Source organism: Barbus barbus, assembly GCF_936440315.1.
Source record: "Barbus barbus genome assembly, chromosome: 3".
NCBI classification, from domain to species: domain Eukaryota; kingdom Metazoa; phylum Chordata; class Actinopteri; order Cypriniformes; family Cyprinidae; genus Barbus; species Barbus barbus.
Window position 1 is genome coordinate 396,297 of NC_136731.1, and position 9,453 is coordinate 405,749.

The window sequence follows — 9,453 nt, forward strand, 5'->3', positions numbered from 1 at the left end:
ATGGCAGATGCGTCTGCGTGCTTGGAGCGGTTGAATGGGGCTTTACCCATACATATCAATGCACATGATGTTATTGTTTACACGGTCGTCAAGGATATGCAGAGCGAATGCAACAGCTCATGCCATCGTTTTCAAAAGTCTCCGTTATGCTCCGTTTACACTGGAATGCAACCCCGGCGTTTTCAAAAGTCTTGTTGATTAGCTGATGGTTTTCAGGTGTGTCTTGTTAGTCTGTTAGCTCGTGTATTTAAACCCCAGTGTTCCTGTTTCCTGTGGTCTTTGTTGGTCTTGTTGAAGGTTGGATGCGTTGTTGGTTTTGTCGGTTCTGCATCAGTGTTTCTTGGTTTTTATTCCTTGTTCTTGGATTATTGTTTGTGTAATAAATGCTGCATTTTAGTGATGGTGAAGTGAAGTGTTCTGAACCAGCGAAGCTTTCAACAAAGTTGTATCGGAAAAAAGGATCATTACGCGAAGCTTTTTAACATTGTTTACGTTATGGCCATCTAGTGGTCATAAAAATGAATAACACCTTCCAAAGTGCTGTATTCAATTACAACGGTGCTTTCACATCTGGTTCTACAACTGATTCTTTGTTTTATTTTACTGTATATAAATAATGGTCATTGTCAAGTCATTCATTTCAGTCGGTGTACTGGCAGTAAAATAAATACAACAGAAATTCATAAATTAAATCTTAAGATCTGTCTATTTTAATAAACTATTATTTCGTATGCAAAGTTCATTTGAGCTTAATATATAAATTACGATATTGAATAAATAAAATGCTAACACAATATAATATAATGTAATGGAAACAGCGCTGAAGTTACTGGAGATGGTTTTCAGGCGTCATAGATCACGTGCTTTTGGCAAAACGGATCCGATACAGTGCTTTAATGTGAAATATGTGTTGTTTTGATACAAACTTCGAAGCTTCGGTGTTGAAGGTAACATCACTACTGCATTTGGATCTTATTCTCCCTCGCCTCTAGTGTTCCCCATCATTACAAGGATAAGTACCATAAGAGTAGTCCATATAACTTCTGAAGCTAACCAGTGATAATCATCTCTTCTGATAGTGTGTTATGCCTGATGTAAGTGCAGTACTGTAACATCTTTCATTCAGCACCTTTATATATAAATATTTGTATGTGTGCTCAATATGTAAGTCTTTTTTTGTAAGTAAAAGGTTTAATTCTTGATTTCAGGTGCAAATGTGCTCAGTGTGACTGCTGAAATATTGATATCTGCATCATAAAAACAGAAGTGAGTCTCAAACTTTAGATGTAAATATACTATATAAATGGATTGTATGTGTGTTTTTCGCTATTTTATGTACGGTCTCTAAAGTTAAACGGACATTGCTACACACTTTTCTAACTTCAGTAGCATTCGAAGAGGATGACTTGCAGTCATGAAAACAACTGTAAAGTGTTCAAGTAACAAATAACACGTTTGATGTCTTGTATATGATTGATGCGTATTGTAACAATGAAATCTAATCAATGTAGAATAATCTTTAGTTTAGCAGAGAACATTTAATCATGCGTACACACTGTTTAGTGTCATGGGAAAGCTTGTTTTATTTGTCATACCATGTTATGGATGAAATGTGGAAATTCGGTATCATACGCATGTTATGGTATTTCATAGAAGTATTAAACTGGCAGAGATGGTCTCCTCACACGATAGATGAAGCATTGTTAATTTATGAAATCTAATCAGTGCAGCAAATCCAAAATTAGGAGACAGTACTGATGTTTATGTGGATGCCAATGTACAGAGCAGAGATGTACAACTGTATTTACATCATCTGGCTGAAAAGATTTTTTCATGAGATTTGAGTTATGTATTGGCTCCAAAAAGTTAAAGTTATACTTTATATGAAATGTAGGAGCCATAAGATAATTATTTTGATAACTTAATAAACAGTATAATGTTAAATACAGGTCTTCAAAGATGTAGCTTGCATTATATTTGGTTAATTTTAAGTTTTGTATCCGTTATCCCTGGGGGACAGCTTGATTGCAGAGATTGAGACTTTAGTTTGTGTTAACTAAAATAACTTGTGCATTGTGATCAATGAGAACAAGATTGAGTGACTCATTTAAACGGCCGTTTTCAGCTAATAATGATCAAAAGACAAAAGAAGAAAATGATTTTTTTTTAAACTTTGTTTGCCACATTTGCTAGACTATTTACAAGATTTGAGTCTGAAGTTATAATACAGTGCATCATGCTGATGTATTTATAAGGCTTATAGAAGATATGCTCAGATCAGAATAGATTACTGCTCTTTTCTGCATTCTGTAAAGAAGGAATTTATGGAGCGAATTTTGTGCCAATATTCATCAAACAAATCCAGTGTTTTGCAAATAAACACAATCTGCTTTGCAAAGAAAAACTCGACTTTCAAACAAACTCAAAGTGATTTTCAAATACAAAACTCTATTTGAGAGAAAATGCAGAGGTATGGACAAATATATGTATTGTGTGTTACAACTGTGAGACTCATTTGCCTTTTTATGAGGAAACTTGGCTTGATTTTCTCACAAATGCGTGCGGGCAGATTTTCTCACAAATACAACAGGCTGATTTTCTCACAAATGCGACGGGCTGATTTTATCACAAATGCGACAGGCTGATTTTATCACACGAGTATACAAATAAAACTCTTGAATCTTGAGTGCGGGCTGATTTTCTCACAAATGCGACAGGCTGATTTTCTCACAAATGCGTGCGGGCAGATTTTCTCACAAATGCGTGCGGGCAGATTTTCTCACAAATGCGACAGGCTGATTTTCTCACAAATGCGACAGGCTGATTTTATCACACGAGTATACGAATAAAACTCTTGAATCTTGAGTGCGGGCTGATTTTCTCACAAATGCGTGCGGGCAGATTTTCTCACAAATGCATGCGGGCAGATTTTCTCACAAATGCGTGCGGGCAGATTTTCTCACAAATGCGACAGGCTGATTTTTTCACAAATGCGACAGGCTGATTTTCTCACAAATGCGACAGGCTGATTTTCTCACAAATGCGACGGGCTGATTTTCTCACAAATGCGACAGGCTGATTTTATCACACGAGTATACGAATAAAACTCTTGAATCTTGAGTGCGGGCTGATTTTCTCACAAATGCGACAGGCTGATTTTCTCACAAATGCGACAGGCTGATTTTCTCACAAATTCGTGCGGGCAGATTTTCTCACAAATGCGTGCGGGCAGAGTTTCTCACTAATGCGACAGGCTGATTTTCTCACACGAGTACAGGCTGATTTTCTCACAAATGCGACAGGCTGATTTTCTCACACGAGTGCGGGCTGATTTTCTCACGTGCAATTGAGCAACTTTCTTTTCCAAAAACAGCAGATGGCGCTGTCGGTCAATTTACGCTAGTCTCCCGAGACCTGAAACACCTCTTTACCTTTTCAGACCAATATGAGTGGGGAACAGGTGAGTTTCTGTCTTACTAGATCTATAATTAACCATTTAGATGTTTTCACAAAGCGACCCTACTACAGTGTCAGTGAAAATCACAACAAGTGCTGTAAAGTTGTTAACATGATTGATTAGTTCAAAAATCAGAGGTGACATGGCTAAACATTTAACTAGTCTTTCCCTATAAAATCTGATCCATTCTCCGTACCTCTTATCCTCTGTTGGATCGCGGGATACAGAATATACAGATATATTGATACAATTGTTCAACATTCAAAACAATGCAGGGGTATAACAATGTATCGTGTCACAATATATTGTAATACTAAAATGCAAATGTATAATGGATAGCGACAATATTGTGTACCAAAAATGAAAGCTTAGTCAATTTAATGTAGTATCAGATATAGTAATATCACCCAAGAGGTCATTAATTATTAATAAAAAAATGAAAACAAATCACATTATTTAGTGCAATATCTAAAACTTTTTTTAAAATGATGTAACACTGTGCAATCATTTGTCTAAAATAATTACGTATTTTTTAGCTTAGCAAAATTATGAATATTTATTTTCTGGTGTCACTCTTGTCCTGTCAATTGGGGAGAAGGATCAAGTGATAGGATCACGCTGATATAATACTAAATTCATCATTTTAATAAGCAGTGGTTTAATAAACAGCGTGCTACACGGGTGAAGACACCCTCTGGACAGCGAGGACTCTTCTAGGAGCGACTCAGATGACCAACCTTTGCATTTTAAAGAGCCACTAATATAATTCCTGACCGTAGCCTTTTATTCTTAACTTCAAGAGTTAAAATGTTGCTCGGCCATATATAAAAAGATACATCATTTTAGTTGAAGACTCGAACTTTATAAGCCGGAGACTCGAACCCGCAACCATTGGACTCGTAATCCAAAGGTTGTGGGTTCGAGTCTCGGGCCGGCAGGGATTGTAGGTGGGGGGAGTGAATGTCCAGCGCTCTCTCCACCCTCAATACCACGACTGAGGTGCCCTTGAGCAAGGCACCGAACCCCCAACTGCTCCCCGGGCGCTGCAGTATAAATGCTGTCCACTGCTCCGGGTGTGTGTTCACTGCTGTGTGTGTGTGTTATTGTATAATTTTGCCATAGAATATAGGTTATACTAACAAGAAAATGTAAATCATGGAAGCAATCAATATACTAAATACTGTGTTAAAATAGCCTGAGAATGAATGCCTGTCTATGTGCAGTGAGTTCATAGTGAGTTCATGTGAGAGGCACTCAGAGGGAGAGTTAGTTGGAAATTTCCATACCATATTTGAAGAATATGTAAAACTAGGACCGTTGACGGTTGAGTCACCTCAAGATAATAAAGGTTATGCATGTTTTTTAACCTGTTAACCTTCAACCCCATTTAGGGCCTCGCAGGTGAAAATAACCTACCTGAATTAAAATGGTAACAGTTTGTGACAAAGTGTGCTTACACAAACAAATTAGGTATCTTTGGAAAGAAGAGACTCTGGGCTTTACTATCTATCATCCAGAGTTGATAATGCTCAAAAAGATAAAAAGTTATAGACACTGACGTGCCTTGAAAAATATTTTTCCACACTGAATGTTTTTTTATTTCATATACAAATACATGAAATAAGTCCTGGAGCAATCCAGAAAAGTAATGGATCGAAAGCCACATGTCTCATGAGTTCATATTTCAAATTTGAAGAAGATACCATGAAAAATGAGATTCCTGCAATATTTTTTCTGAAACTATTTATAGTCCCCCCACCCCCCTGTTTGAGGAAAAATAACCACCAAATGGATTGCAGAATTATACAAGCTATTTTAGTCATTATACATGTTCCTGCATAGTTTTTCAATTATAAAATAATAGACAGATTTATTTGAGCACTAAAAAATACAAAAATAATTATTTGAGTAATAAAAAAGGAAAAAAAATAGAAAAAAATGCTTTGTATATAGTATGTATACTGAAGTATTCTTCGTTATTCGTTATTACAATGATAAATATCACTGCCAGACGTGAAGTGATATTGCCAGACATGGTCATAGAGTCAGTAAACACACGCTGATGTGCTTCCATTCAGATTATAATCAAACAGATGGGCCATATAATCAATAATAGCTGATCAATGAATCACAATGATAGCCGTCATAGAGTCGCTAATAAACACGCTGATGTGCGTCCATACAGATTATAATCATGCAGACACGGCCACATTCCCCACACAATACACACACACACATATAAAAAATGTAGAAGAAAAAAAAAACAGTTTTTTATGGATAAAGCAGATCGCTAAGTTACGCCCCGCTCAGATGACAGCGTGCGTCACAGAAGCGTCACTGCCGGCAGGAGGGAGCGCCAAATTCAAATAATCTATATTCCGCTTTTCTGAGACTTTTTTTTCCGTAGACGGTCTCATTATGTTTGTAAGACCGTATTCTACAAAATCGTTTTGTTTTTTTACCATCAAGACGCTGTTTTTGAGCGTAATTTATTCCATAACGGACGCAAACAATAACTCTCTGAAGAAATGAAACGTAAACAAAGGAATATTCATCCTTATTACAACGTTATTGTTTCGCTGGACTAAAAGTGCTCGCTGGTATGTTGTTCTGTGGACCCTTACCTCTCTAACTAAACTGGGATTTCAGCAGTGGACGCGTTTGTGGCTCGTTATTACAATGATAAAGGTACGTACGGCTTTTTTACTCTGCGTGTTTGGATGTGTACTGCTTACACAAATGTAGCAAATTTGTGCCACTCATTCCTTATAAGCTTTCCATCGAAAAACAGCGATCTGTCGTCGATGCTTGAGGCTTAGACCCTCAGAATGATATAGAGTTTGACAAGATTAACTTTGTCCCGTTTCATTTATTCTATTAGAAAACAATGACACATGCAAACAAAGAGCGTTCAGTGCGAGGTCGCTCTGGTGCAGGCTAACAGGTTTAAACAAATACTCCAGGAGCATCATTCCACGCTTGAAGCTATGCCTAGTGTACTCGCTGCAATGAAATGCGCGTTGACATTTGGAGCTTCTACAGCTACATGCGAAAACTAATTTTCCACTCTGAAAAATAGTGTTGTCAAAAATATCGATATTTCGATAAATATCGATACTGAAATATCTGAACGGTACCAATATTACTTTCCCGAAGTATGGATACACCGATACTAGCCGAGCTGTCACTTTCACTTCTCTCCAAAGGCGCGTGGACAAGCACCACACGTGACCGCACTCGTCTCCTTCGCTCTGGTTAAATAGCAAAAGTGAAGTGAATAGAAAGATGACTGCTCTGGTTGTTAAAGAACACAGCAGGAGCGCTATCTGTAGGATCTATGATCTCCGCGATGCAGAGAACGCCACGGAATCCAGTCATAAACACGGAATTTACAGTTTAACACGGAATGTCACGGAATTTGTCAAAGTTTGGATGAATTAATCAAAAGTAGGTCATTACACTTTCTATCTCCTTTATGTTCCTTTCTGACCCTTATCTTGATGACACGACTGTGGTGGGTCTCATTAGCAACAGAGATGAGACAAACTACAGGAGCGAGGTGAGCCGCCTGGCCGGGTGGTGCAGTGACAACAATCTCTCTCAGAATGTGGAGAAGACGAAGGAGATTGTTGTTGACTTCAGGAGAGTACACACTCAGCATGCCCCTCTGACCATCAACGGTGCGACTGTGGAGAGAGTGAGCAGCACCAAGTTCCTGGGTGTGCACATCACAGAGGACCTCTCCTGGACTAAAAACACTGTAGCACTGGCCAAGAAAGCACAGCAGCGTCTCTACTTCCTCCGCAAACTCAGAAGAGCCAGAGCCCCGGCCCCCATCATGTGCACCTTCTACAGAGGCACCATCGAGAGCATCCTGACCAGCTGCATCACTGTGTGGTATGGCGCTTGCAACGCATCCTGCCGCAAGTCACTTCAACGCATAGTGAGAGCAGCTGAGAAGATCGTTGGTGTCTCTCTCCCCTCCCTCCAGGACATCTACAGCACCCGTCTCACCCGCAAAGCCCTCCGCAAAGCCCTCCATTGCAGGTGATCCCACCCACCCGACACACAGCTTCTTCAGTCTGCTGCCATCAGGGAGGAGACTGCGGAGTCTCCAGGCGAGGACCAGCAGACTGAAGGACAGCTTCATACATCAGGCTGTCAGGAAGCTGAACTCCCTCCCGTCCTTGCCCCCCCTCCCCTCTTTTACCCCATGCAACACTGAACACTGACACTACGACCCCAGCTCCCCACATCCCCAGGACCCTTCCACCCCCCCCAACTTAAAAAACTGTGACCAGCACCTTGTGCTTGTCACTTGTGCAGCATTGGACTGATCACTACCTCATCTGACTGCAAACTACCTCCTCGGATAGTCTCATAAAAAGACTGTTCTCCTGTCACTTTAACGGACTGATAAGCTCTTCTTGCACTACACATATATCTGCACAGTTTTTGTTTTATATATATATAACTGGTTTGCACTCTATCTATTCTGCCATGTGCACTTTATCTCTTTATTTTTTATTTTTTCTCTACAAATGTCCTCAGACTGATAAGCTCCTCTTGCACTATATTTATACACTCTATACATATCTGCACAGTTTTGTTTTATTTAACTGTTTTGCACTCTATCTGCCATGTACCTTATGCCACCTGATCTCTTTCTTTATTTTTTTTTACAATGTCCTCATTTATATATCTGTATAGTTGTATGCACATATGTTTAAACTGTATTAATCTGTATTTGAACGTCTACTGTCAGTGTTTAATGTTTACTGTTTGCACCAAGGGTCTGAGAGTAACGCAATTTCAATTCTCTGTATGTATGTGACGTACATGTGGAAGAATTGACAATAAAGCAGACTTGACTTGACTTGACTTGATCTTTCCTTTCTGATTCTGTTTTTCATGCTGTCTGTTATAAAATGTGAAAAAGAGCAACGGCAGCCATATTCCACAATTAGATAATAAGCAAAGTGGGCTATGAGATAATGGTGGCAAACCGGCCAGGTATAGCAAATAAAAAATAGAAGGTTCTAACATAGATAAGAGAAAGGTATATAAGGTGATGTACCAACACTTGAAAGCAGTTGATGTGGCGGCTGCGTTCTCGGCTTTGTTATTTTGTTATAATAAAGTCTTTTCTTTCACATTTGAAACTCTGCTGTTTTGAGCCTTTCTAATTGCACCAACTGAGATCCAGACGAGACAACCTCGGCGGGCCACAACAGTGTTCACTTCTGTGTATGTGTGTGTGTGTGTGTGTGTTCACTGCTGTGTGTGTGTGTGTTCACTGCTGTGTGTGTGTGTTCACTGCTGTGTGTGTGTGTGTGTGTGTGTGTGTTCACTGCTGTGTGTGTGTGTGTTCACTGCTGTGTGTGTGTGTTCACTGCTGTGTGTGTGTGTGTTCACTGCTGTGTGTGTGTGTGTTCACTGCTGTGTGTGTGTGTTCACTGCTGTGTGTGTGTGTGTGTGTGTGTGTGTTCACTGCTGTGTGTGTGTTCACTGCTGTGTGTGTGTGTGTTCACTGCTGTGTGTGTGTGTTCACTGCTGTGTGTGTGTGTGTGTGTGTGTGTGTGTTCACTGCTGTGTGTGTGTGTGTTCACTGCTGTGTGTGTGTGTTCACTGCTGTGTGTGTGTGTGTTCACTGCTGTGTGTGTGTGTGTTCACTGCTGTGTGTGTGTGTTCACTGCTGTGTGTGTGTGTGTGTGTGTGTGTGTTCACTGCTGTGTGTGTGTTCACTGCTGTGTGTGTGTGTGTTCACTGCTGTGTGTGTGTGTTCACTGCTGTGTGTGTTCACTGCTGTGTGTGTGTGTGTGTGTTCACTGCTGTGTGTGTGTTCACTGCTGTGTGTGTGTGTTCACTGCTGTGTGTGTGTGTGTGTTCACTGCTGTGTGTGTGCACGTTGGATGGGTTAAATGCAGAGCACGAATTCTGAGTATGGGTCACCATACTTGGCTGAATGTCACTTCACTCACTTCACTTGAATTTCT